This window comes from Triturus cristatus, chromosome 6, assembly GCF_964204655.1.
Source record: "Triturus cristatus chromosome 6, aTriCri1.1, whole genome shotgun sequence".
Taxonomy (NCBI): domain Eukaryota; kingdom Metazoa; phylum Chordata; class Amphibia; order Caudata; family Salamandridae; genus Triturus; species Triturus cristatus.
This window is the reverse complement of record NC_140589.1, coordinates 309793841-309806721: the sequence shown is the minus strand read 5'-3', so window position 1 is coordinate 309806721 and position 12881 is coordinate 309793841. Positions and strand designations below refer to the sequence as shown.

The 12881-nt window shown below is 37.6% G+C and overlaps 1 long non-coding RNA gene across 1 annotated transcript in view; it reads right to left on the bottom strand.

The window, feature by feature from the left end:
* Window positions 1-1617: 1617 nt before the first annotated feature.
* Window positions 1618-12881, bottom strand: part of LOC146816789 (uncharacterized) — a 33459-nt gene continuing 22195 nt past the window's right edge. The window contains exons 2-3 of the long non-coding RNA XR_014962939.1: window positions 3319-3462; window positions 1618-1892 (exon numbers count right to left, since the gene is read on the bottom strand). This is a non-coding gene — a long non-coding RNA (uncharacterized LOC146816789). The remainder of the gene's footprint in view (window positions 1893-3318; window positions 3463-12881) is intronic.

Here is a 12881-nt window from a genome sequence, read left to right as displayed (position 1 = left end):
TATGAACGGGGTTGAGCTTGAACAGGTGGATGTCATGACCTATCTTGGGGTGACTTTAGATTCTCATCTGCGTTGGCAGCCACAGGTGGATGCTCTTTGCTTAAAATTTGCGCGACTTACGGGTACCCTAATCCAGGAGCAGCGCAAATCTCTGACTAAAAGGGTAAAGCCAGCCCTAAAAATATATAATGCAAGGATTAGTTCTGCCATATTGTATGGTGCTGATCTTTGGGGATATAAGGATTTAACTCCCTTGGATAGGATAGAAAATAAATTCCTACGCAATTTGGTTAGTTTACCCCAATCCACACCAATTAAACCCTTATTGTTGGATATGGGTTGTAAAACAGTTAAGGAACAAGCACGGTACCGGTTGGTAGCATTATGGAGACGTATTTGGACTACTCCAGAACTGGCTCTATTTGCTAAAGAAATCGAAGATGGAAGATCTATTCCGGGTTATGCAAAAATTCCCTGGTTTAGAGAAGTAAGGAACATTTTGGATAACATGGGACGTAGTTTACTGTGGTCTGATCCGGGTACAAATGCCTTTCCCTCCACCAAAGATTTTAAAATGCAATATTGGGCTACTGTTAAACAGCAATTAGTCTTGCAATCGGATTTGCTTACACTTACGGGTCAGTTCCTAGTATATAAATTGGATCCCCATCTGGAGGACTACTGGGATGTAATTACGAGGAGCCTAGATAGAAAATTATACCATCAGTTTAGAGTGGGGTCCTTACCCCTGAGATCCTTTACTAAAAAATGGCAAGGCCAGCTAAATGAATACTGTCCATGGTGCAAGGAATACAGGGAAAGTGTTGGTCATTTCTTCTTTGCCTGTCCTGCCTACTCGGTGCCAAGGTGTAAATGGTTAACGCCTATCTGCAAATGGTTGAACTCCAGGAGGTGTGCAGATGCATTATGCGAATTAAGATTTAATAGATCGGAGTTTATCGTTATTGGTGTGGCGAAATTCTTAGGGTGGGCATGGATCATTAGAGCCAGATAGGTCCAATGTACCATGATATATCTTAAATTATATGACTACGAATTTAAATCTGAAATTACGTCTTGAACTGAGGTTTAATAATCTTTTATGAAATGTTTTAAAGATTACATATTGCTGTTTTTAACTGTTTAAACAGTCTCTTATGAATTATGGTGTATGTATTTCCTTTTTATATGACTGTCTTTTATGATGAAACTATCGAAATAAAGACGTATGAACTGCTTTGGGAATGAATTGGAGAAGGCATCCATGGCATTTCCAAGAGAAACAAGGTAGAGCAATGACATCCCTTTGTTCTGCTAACAGTTTCTGTCCACTCCCAGATAACTAAGCCCTGCTAAATGGTCAGCAGCCTTTGGCAGTTTCAAGCTAAGTTAGACATATCACTTGACAAACAAGCAATTCAACACATTGAAGTTTTTAAGGATATGCTGGTTTGTCCTGTCATGGATCTCTGATAGACAATGGACAGCAGCCAGTTCCATTCATGATCTTGACATGTACTATAAGCCCTAAGGATGCTCCAGTGTTAGTGAAATTAGTTGGCTGGTTTTAACGAAGACATAACGAATAAAGAACCTGTTTAAATGGCATTGGCTGGAAACACTGCTATATATTCATTGTTGGACTTTGCACTTAAGATTTTAAGAAGTAAATTTGATGCAATTGTTGCCACTCTTATTTCATATATTTTAGCAGTTAACACTACCCTGTCCGTCCCATTCCCAGAGGCCAGCCATTGTCTCCTGAGCCAGGGTCATAACCTCTCTCAGCCAAGGTCCATTTCAGTGTTAAATGTATGCTGATGGTTGCAGGTGGGGCTCACCAGCACTCTTCCTTGGGGACCAGCGCTCATTTGTAATCATCAGACTTTGACCTAGAATTCAAGACAGAAAAGCATCAAGGAGAGAAATTAGGAAGAGAAAGACTGAAACAGGTATGAAAAGGAACATTCAAGAGAGTGATACAGCGGCAGCGAGAATGTATTGGTGGAAGAAAGAGTCATAAATGCTAAACAAACTTGGTATTATGTAAACCTGACATTCAGCAGCATCACCAATGGGCTTCCTAGAAGAATTTGGGCCCTGGTACTTGTTCAAGGTCTGAAGAAGTGATGAGTGGCAGAACTGGTTTCACTGCAGTTCTCACTGAGGCGGACTAAAGAACATTTATATAAAGTTACTTTTCCACTCAAGTAATTACAGATCTGATTTCACCCATAAACCCTATTTAAAAAAATCAGTGGGAAAGGGTTTTGAAGGGTTTTGCTGCATTTTCCGAGGAGGAGATATACTATTACATATTTTAATCACAACCCAGACCCTTCTTATGGAAAATGTAGCTGAAGTAACTTTCTGATCTTAAGTCGTTGTGAAGGGCCTCTGTTTTATGTATTAGGCACCATGTCTAATATACAATGTATACCATGGAGGTGACCTAATAATATATTTATATGTTAAAATAGGTGTTCCTGCATCACAAAGGTACTTTACCTTACGATGTATTACTGCAGTGCCTTTGAACTGCAGCTTAGTCAGAGCACAGTGGTACTACTGGCATATATTTTTGTCATATATATGTGGGTGGTATAAATACATATTGCAGTCCAAATATGCCATTTATCCGTCCATGTCATAGGTGGATTTTAGGCACCATTTAAAACAGACTTACACGGAAATTTAATAGACCCAACAATAAGTTGCAATGCGCTGCACATGTTTTTATAGAGAAAGCACACACTACTTACTACTGTTTGGCAGTAAAATACTACTGTTCTAAAGCCAGGAAAACTAGACATAACATAAATGGAGGACAACACATAAACAATGTGATTCCCTACAAGGATAAATAGCGATAACCTTTTGACGCAGATCTCAGTGCAATACAGTGATGCTCTGCTTGCCTCACCCAATAACAACTCTCCCCTTGTTCTGATTGATCTCTCAGCTACTTTGGTTGAGTTGTACTGATATAGAGCCCAGCTGCTCTAGATTAGTGCCTTTATGTCGGTCTCCATTCGTTCAACATATGTCATATTTCAAGTCCTACCCAAGTCATTGACTCATGTACTTGAAGGGCTTGGGAGTCCTCGTAGTCATCATGTACATAAGCATGCACCTCTATGTCATTACATCCCATTGTGTTCAAATGTCTTTTCTCCCGACAACAACCACAGGCTAGATCTTACCGTATATTTTCTTTGTACCATACAAATATGAATATTGAAGGTCAACATGCAAATACAGGTTCAATTATGACTTATAGATCAAAATCTTGACAGCTTCACTGCCATACTAGCTTACATCTTCAACATGCACATTTAATAGCGAACAAAAGCTGCATCACACCAGTCGATCTGCTTCACTAAGTGAAGCTCTTCCTTCTAGAACTTGACATCAGCTATTCTGTCCCATCTTGATTCATGCAATAGTGTCCTTCTGTCACTCCTGCAGAAAAGGAATACATTTAGCAGCATGCTTCCTAAAAAGCTTTTGGAAATACTGTAGAATAGCATGAAATCCCAGCTATATAAACTGTGTGGCTCTGCCCACCCTCAGCATATTCAAGACACATTGCAGTTCAAACAATTAATAAAAGAAGCTCCTTTGGTAATATTTATGCACAATTGTACTTAATCTGCAGGGTAATGTGAGCCATTTGCCATTTACGTTCAAACAATGCAGTTGCTTTAACTAATCCAGCAACAATGGTCCTATAAATCACAATCAGGGTGCGACATAACAATTTTGCACTGACAAGACAATGCTCAGGTGCAGCAAATGTGCACAATTATCAGTGGTGAAATCTTAAATAGTTGAAACAAGTGATTTAAACTAACTGTGCCTATTTATGCAACTCACAAGCCAGGGATACATCTCATTTCACACATCTGAGTTATATACTATTGGAAAAATTGGAAAACACGTTCAATGAGTTGATCCACTAAAGTAATTTCCCAGGGACCTTGTCAGGATAATGTCTAAAACATGGGTGAGAGTGAGCTTTCCCAATTTAAGTAGAAATGCAGCAGCGAGTTTATCAGACACGATAAAAATATAGCACTGAAAAGCATGCACTATAGGCAGCAACTGCAATGGAGTAGGATGGATAAAAAATCTGCTCAGTCCTATGACCAGTAGAGGAAGTTTCAGCAGCTCAGTGTGTTTGATTTGAGTGATGAGAGAAAGTTTACAAAAAGAAGTGGGGTGCAGGAGCATGAGCTGAGTTGTTCCTAAATTGGTAGAATAAAACAGATGCAGGGCACAATTTTTGAATAATGACTTATCTGGGATTAACTAGTACTATGAACAAATATTTTACTGTACAGGAGAAATAGCTGGCCAGGAATTCAGACTTTACAAGAACACTCCTTGAAAACATGAAAAACACAGTTTGGGCAGAATAATGTGAATGAAGTATGGTTTGTGAAGGAAGTTCAAACCTATTAGTCCAACTAGTTTGTATAACATAGTAATTCTGAAACGAAAGTAATTAATTTTGAAACAAAGAACATTCCTCAAATACTCCAAAGCAATTAATGATTTGCTTTGAATTTTAATTCACAAATTGCGAAGCAAAATCATTTTGTAAGACCATGCAGTATAAGACAGGGAAAACAGATTGAGGGGCTGAATGAAGAAATAACGTTTTGCTCCGGGTGAGGAATATTAATGAAATTCGAGAGGATTTGGTGACAAAATCTTTGAAAAAGTGTTTGGGGGCAGAGGCTGATATTAAGTAGAAGAGAAGGGAAAGAGTAGTACTTATTTTGTTGGCATTTCATGTATGAAATTATGTATAGTAGGAGAAATACTATGGAAAAACATGTATGTAGCACAAACAAAAAGGAATCTTCTAGGAAGGACCAAAAAGACCTATGGATTTAACTGGACCATAGTGCTAGGGCACCAGTAGTGCTGGTTTCCTTGGTTTTGGAAGTTTTATTTATGGGGTGGATGAGTGGCTTTGAAAATTGTGCAAGGAGAGCAAGCAGTAACTAATAATTGTGTGTTACAAAATGTAATTAGAATGATGGTTGCAGGTTGGGCAGTAGACGGTGTGTCTGAGGCAAAGGTGAATGAGTTTTGGTGTGTTAAATACACATTTAAAATTCAAGAGAGGAGGTAGCAGAGAGAATACAGAAAATGTCAGCAAAAGAGATAATTAGTCTTGCACATTAAGGACACCTGAAAAGGAGGTTTACTAATTGAGGCAAGTCTACCCCTTGTAAACTCTGATACCATGTTATATGGCTTAGCTTGTAGATCAGCAGCCTAGTGAGCCACAAGCCATCTGAAACAATGGCCTCAGGACAGATTAGGCCAAGATAGAGTTGGTTGGCTCTAAAGAACACTATGTTTGTTGTAAATCTGTCAGGATTTACAGATGATCCAAGATGGAATTGCAGTCAAGTTAAAGATTGCATGCAGTGTGCTGCAAATAAATAGTCAAAATCTCTCTTATCACCAGTTGAGATACCAAAGAAATAGAGTCAAAAGTTATTGAACATTATAGGCCCTTTCAGGTTGTACAACTGCTGGTAAATTTGATGCTGGTGTTTGTTGATTGCAGTTTAATTTAAGTAACAGTTAAGAGTGCGAATGTGGTTAACATTGAATCAACTATTGAGTTTCCTAATGAGAATATTCCTAGAAGAGGTATACCTCAGACCATGATTATGGATAAGAGAGTGCAGATCATTCAGATGAGATAAAAGCATTTTTGCAAAGTCTTTAGTACATCATAGAACCGCTCCTCAGTTACCTTACTCATTCTGTTCATTTGCTTTTTTTTCTCGTTTTATATGTATGGAGATGTATATGTTATAACCTGTTTTGGTGATCTGTCAATGGCAACTGGTCTTTAAAAATGCAGCTATGCCATGTGTAGGCCTGGACAATTTTAAGTGATCCTTATCTTTTGTAAATCACTAATAATTGGCTTTGTGTATTTGCATTTTTCTTCAGCTTTCCGTGTAATTTTTGCTTACTGGAGAATGGGTACAGCAGAAAATATCTCAGTGGAACTATTCAACTGGATGCTTGCTTTGAATTTAGAATGTTGACTGCGTGCTTTTAGAACGTGTAGGAAAAATACTAACTAGGCAACTCGCATGACGTTTGTACCTGTAGATATAACTCATAGACAATTTCCACATAAATGACAACTAACGCTTGCTCCGTGTGATATGTGTGGATTTGAAAATTATGAGTATTTCACATGGACAAAAAAAGTGCTATTTCACCCAGCACTAGATACAGAGGGGCATATTTATCTTTGTTTCATCGAGCGCTACACAGCAAGCCACCTTGCTGCTGTTGTGGCAAAAGTACAGATTGTTATGATTGAGACAAGACTACCGAAAAGTACAACAAAATGTAAATGTAAACCGTGCACATGTGTAGAGAATACCAAGAACAGCTAAGTTGAATCATCACTTGTTAGTTACAGAATGTTTAAGTTAATAAACATAGCGATTTTGAGACACATTTTATAACTAATTACTTATACTTCTAATAAAGATGTCATGAAAAAGAAACATGAAAACCCAGCATTTCTTGCAGAAATTATTTGATAACATATATCTGTGCACAATTCTTCTGTTCCATGTTAGAACTTTGAAAGTTTTAGAATAAATGCCTGATATATACATTCTAGATTTATGAAAATGATTTTGGTCAAATGCTTAAAAAAATTATTTTCCATGTTACTACTTTGAGAATGCGGTTGTAGGTCATAATCCCAGTTGCATATCTATGTGTATTAATTACTGACAAACATTACAGAATGCTTATATAAGATATTTTGAGTGATTTTATCATGCTTTTTAACATAAACTAGGAGTTTTACACTAAGGGAAGTATGAGTTTAAGAGATGTTTGAATTAACTTTCTTTTTAGGCTGTGTCCTTTTCCATGGCAATGAGCTCAGACATGTTTTCAAAAGTGTCTTAGTTGTTCGGATCATGCTACATTCTTTAAAGGACAAACCGGAAACTTTTTCTTAATTCTCTTTTATGTGGATTTAATGAGAATTTAACCTTTTTACCATGTCAATGGACAAGTAACAACGTTGACAAACCTGTGAGGATGCAATGCACTTTTCTTCTTATGATTCATAAGAGAAAATATCCTGGAGTATCAACTTGCACCTGCTAAATGTAAGAGTGATCCACTCCAGAGTGGACTGACAACTTCATGATGACAAATATGCACTACAACAACGATTCCATTTAGGAGGAGTTGGCTTTGATTAGTGTTTTCTCTTCATTATCATGTTTGATTTTCTAAGGGCTTTTTGATGATGTATTAGTATTTATGACCGAATTGGTGGACATTTAACTTACTTGTATTAATTTTGAATTCTAATACAGTAATTAATTATGCTCAAAGATCTGTTGTAAATCATGTATTTGAGATTTAATGTTCTTACAAGAAACTGTGCTTGGGAGTTGTCTACCAATTAATAGTTCTCTCTGGGGAAACCAGCAACGGGATATCCTAGATTCCACAGATTACTATGACAACAAAGGTATATCAGAGGACTAATGCTTCTGTGGTGAAATATAGCAAGAAGATTGTGAATTGTCAGTACTCCTATGGGCCCAGTGCTGGATGACTATTTTCTTTAAAAAGCGCCACACTGGGCTGCGTGAAAGTGCAGGAATGCATCGTATTTACCAATATACAGTGCATTCCTGTCCTTTCCTACTGATTGTGCACTTTTAGCAGCTAGCGCCAATGCAGGCATCCTTGCGTCATGGTCCAAGGGGGCTTGAGTTGTAGGCAGGATTGTTTTTGTGCAGGAAGGGATACTTTCCTTCGCAAAAACAATCCTGAGAGGCACTTTCCCCTTTACATGTGTGCTGCAGAATGCAGTACACGTAGAAGGGGAAGAAAATAAGAGAAATAAGGATATTTCTCCTTGTTCTGCATCGCCTCCGAGGCGTAGCATTTTGACTCATTCCCAGGTCAACCACTAATGGTAAATCTATGAATGCACCAAAATCCACAAAAGGATGTGTGGGAACACCCATGCTCCACCCATGGAACGTATCCCTGCTGCAGAGTAACACAAGGCAGCAATTTACACTGCCTTTTGTTATTTAGATTTATCAAGCCTTGCAGGAAAATGCAAGGTGGCCTTGTGTGGCTTGAAAAATCTCATTTAGGTTTTGCGTCCCCCTTTGCGGAGCTTTCCATAGCGAAGGGCAACGAAAAACCTTGATAAATTTGACCCAGAATGTTCAGTTGTTAGGTTCAACCTTTCACAGTGTTCTAATGTGCTGCGTCTGCTGGAAGTCTTATCCAAACACTGTTAGTGGGGTCCACATCCACCTACAACAAATGTGTTTCAATGCAGACAGATTTTTAAAAGATATTGTAGGACTGGCACCTGCTTTTGTACCTATCATTGTCAATCTCATTCTTGGTATGGAAATCCTCGACTTGAGTGACGAAGCACAGTAATTGGTCACAATGGATAGTCAGCCACTCTATACAATGTCCAGCAAGGTGATTAATTAACAGTTATTTAGGAAGTATTATAAAAATGATCATTTGTATTATCAAATGAACGGGGTAACAATTGGTCTCAGTTTTTTTAACAATTTCTTCCTGGACAATTTAGAAAAAATGCCAATTTATCTCTTCAAACCCAACAACAACACCTGGCAAAGCTACATTGATGACCGTTTCATAATTTGGAAAAGCAACAGAACAGATATCTTTTCCTTCCATGAAGGTTGCAATATTTTTATTTCAAAATAGCTTTTGGCAAAAAATCCATCAGCCTTCCTCAATCAATCTTTTATTGTTTTAAGTTAGTAAAAAACATCACAATATTACCGTACAAATAAAATTTCATAAACATATAAAATCTTAGTTGATTATATAATAGTGTTGGTTATCCTGAAAGTTACAGTTTTCACCAATATTAATAGAATACTTGTTAATATTAAGTGATTGGCAATAGGTTCTAAAACTACAGTCGACTGAAGCAGTCCAAAAGTGTGAGGCACATAAAAGTAAATTCACATTCCTTGCTTCTAGTAGTATAAAATTGACGGACTTTAAAATATTGATTCTTGAACCACTAGAGTGTATTTAAACTGCTGTAGTTCATGACTACTTGCAAATGAATATATAATCCTCATCTCAGGTAGTGCGGAAAATACTTTACAATAAAACATCAGCTCTAAAACCACTTAGAAGTATTTAAGTGCCAAGGTATCTTGATCGTCTGATTCTTTGGTCATTAAAGTGCCACAGTGCTGCTAAAATCATACAGGGTATCCCTTGATTTATACAAAAAAATCGGGAGCGACCCCACTGCCCAAGAGACAGGGTACCTCAAGTATGTGAGAAAAAGAATTCTCTTGGGTATAGTTAGCCACTTTGTCTTCAAATATATAATATCAAATAATGCATATATCAATCACTCTGATATCCAATTGGGGTTGCACACATCCTGGTATTAAACCAGCATCAAGCTAAAATGTGGATCATCAAATAACAACCGTGTATGACTAAATGATAAAGAAACTGAACCAGTTAAAAATTATTATCACAATTTATTAACAATTATATAATCACAAATCTACATCAATGATAGTTGGCAGATTCATATAGACCTCATAAAATAAAATACACCAAAAACACATAAACATACATTAAAAAATTAGAGAGCAAGAATGTGATGTGATCACAGAAATGTATAAATCCAGTATAAATCAACATATAGGGATCATTTAGTCTATTATTTTCACAATAGATCTTGATATGAAACAGTTCCTGGATTTTATAACCAATTCTCAATAGCCTGTATGTTTATATGTTTTTGGTGTATTTTATTTTATGAGGTCTATATGAATCTGCCAACTATCATTGATGTATATATGTGATTATATAATTGTTAATAAATTGTGATAATAATTTTTAACTGATTCAGTTTCTTTATCATTTAGTCATACGCGGTTGTTATTTGGTGATCCACATTTTAGCTTGATGCTGGTTTAATACCAGGATGTGTGTAACTCCAATTGGATATAAGAGTGCATTATTTGATATTATATATTTGAGGACAAAGTGGCTAACTACACCCAAGAGAATTCTTTTTCTCACATATCCCTTGATTTATGCTGTACCCAAAGAGATCAAACAGCATTTAATTAGTTTTCCATGTAGTGTCAGGAATTTTCACAGTTTACAGTTGATCTGGGGTTCGAGTGATCAAGACTCCTCATTCTGGCCACCTGACAAGTTTGGATCCCCGTTCATTAAAAATGGAATTCAGCAATAAAATAAGGGATTCTTTTAGGGCTGTGCATTTGTAGACTCATTGAATGATATCTTCCTTTATAACAGGGCATAGTCTACTACATGATTTTGAACTTTTATGTATCCATACGGGTTAGACGGCCAGAGATGGCAGGACCCCTAATCAGATGGCAAACAACTGTCTCTTTAAATAAGGTGAGTATGTAGTGCTGAGATATGCTGCTGGCTTTAAAGTGTTATAGGTTTGTTATACCATCCAGGCTTGTGACCGAGTGGTGAGTTTGTGCTTGTCATCAATGAGAGAGTACTGTTTGGCAGCTTTATAAATGGCATGGCAGAAAGTAGGATGCAGTAGATTTAGATGCCATAGGATGACTGTGTTTGTTTCTTGAAGGGAAGACCTCAAATATTTACTATAGATCGACACTCTGCGAAAGCCCAAAAATTCAGTTATAACTGTTTGCAATTTTTTCAAAATTGGAGCATCTTTTCCATGCATAACAGCACTTGCATAAGCTAACATTGGGAGTAGATTTTTAGCGATGAGAGACAGTAGTGGCTTAAAAGAAGGGCCTTCCAGCTTCTTGGCGAGAACACAAAAGGCATAGGTCATAGCCCTATTTTTCTTTACCACATACTGCTTATGCACCTGAAAATTCAATTTGTGGTTGATGTAGAGACCCAGGCATTTGAAATTGCTGACTTCTACTTCTACTCCTAGCGTAATGTCTCCTAACTTATTCTTGAGGTGGGGCCAGGTCCATTAAACATGGGATAATTTTGTCTTAGTCTTGTTTAGATCTAGTTTGTTAGCCATGACAAAATCCACTAATTCTTCAAACGATCTTTGTAATCCCACCCTTGTGTGGTCCTAGTCTCGGTGGATGTGAAATTACCTGGTCGAGCCTAGGGAATAGGTCAGCCATAAAAAAGGTTAAACAGGTGTAGGACATGACACACCCTTGTTTAAGGCCGATACTTGTGGTTAGTCTCCTAAACAGCCTTGTTCCATCCACCAGCTTGATTTGGATCCAGGTGTATATATGCAGTTGCTCAATGGCTTGCAGGGTTTTTTCTTGGAGGCCCCACCACCTTAGCTTTCCCCACAATAGTGTTCTTTCCATCCGATCAAAAGTGGCTTTAATGTCTATAAAGCATAGATGTAATTTTTTCTTTAGGCGCTTATATTCATCAGTAATTGTTGTTACTGCTAGCATGCTGATGGTGGTACTGTAGCCTTTCTGAAACCCTATCTGGTTGAAAGGTACCAGATTGTTGGCGTTGGACCACTCTATTAGATCTTCCAGGATTAAAGAGCTGTAGTATTTGGCTTCTGAGTTGATGAGCATGACTAACCTGTCATTTACTGTGTTAGGGCCCGATTCACAGAACTAATTTAAGACAAAATCCTAAACTTACTACTTTTGGTATTCACAAAAGTTAGGATTTTGACAAACTTAAGACAGACTTAAGACAAACTTAAGACAGACTTAAGACAGACTTAAGACAAACTTAAGACAAACTTAAGACAGACCTAAGACAGACTTAAGACTGACATAAGACAGACTTAAGTTAGGATTTTGTCTTAATTAATTCTGTCTTAAGTCTGTCTTAAGTCTGTCTTAAGTTTGTCATAAGTTTGTCTTAAGTCTGTCTTAAGTCTGTCTTAAGTCTGTCTTAAGTTTGTCTTAAGTCAAACTTAAGACAAAATCCTAACTTCTGTGAATACCAAAAATAGTAAGTTTAGGATTTTGTCTTAAGTTAGTTCTGTGAATCGGCCCCTGAGATCAGTCCCCAACCTTGAAGATCAGATTTATTATCGACTCGCTCCAGCTTCTGTGGATTAGACCAGTTGACTTCACCTCATTATACAACACCATTAGCGGGCTGGCGCAGTATTCCGGGTCTAGCTTATAAATAGCCTGCAGGATGTCATATGGACCTGGAGCCTCATCGCTTCGTCTTGACGTGATCACTTTTGCAGTTGTGCCATGTTGCTTCACTGGAACGGGTGACTGATGTAGCATCCTAAGTGTAAATTTAACTTGTTCTTGTTTATTGTTTGCCTCAGCATCATTGTTTAGATCTTGCTCTGAGGAATTTTTTTGTTAAGCAAAGGTCTTCATCAGACTAGCTACCCAGGTTTTTCCGTGACACTTGAGCTGCTTATTATTCTTACTTCCGTTCCAATGCCTTTAACAATTGCCCAAAAGGCTCTAGTATTGGTCCGTTTAGAGTTGAAGAGAAGCTTTGCCAAGAACTCTTCAGATTTTGTTTTCCGCTCTGCTAAGATGTGTTTTTTATATTCTTTCTTCAGGTTTTTTACTTTCTCCCATGTATGAGATGTTACGCTGGATTTCATGACCTTCCTTATCACACGTCTCACTTATTTTCTCAGGTTTAAGGTTTCTCTGTCAAACATTCTGTATGACAGGTTGTTTCCCTCATTCTGGGCATAAAAGCTGAGCCATGCATTAGCAATCTTGTTGATGTCCAGGCATATATTTGAGTGACATGTGGTGCTGTGCTAGACTCCAGTATTGTTTTCGCCTTGGTGGCCAGCTTCAGGAGAGAATGGTGTGTCCATT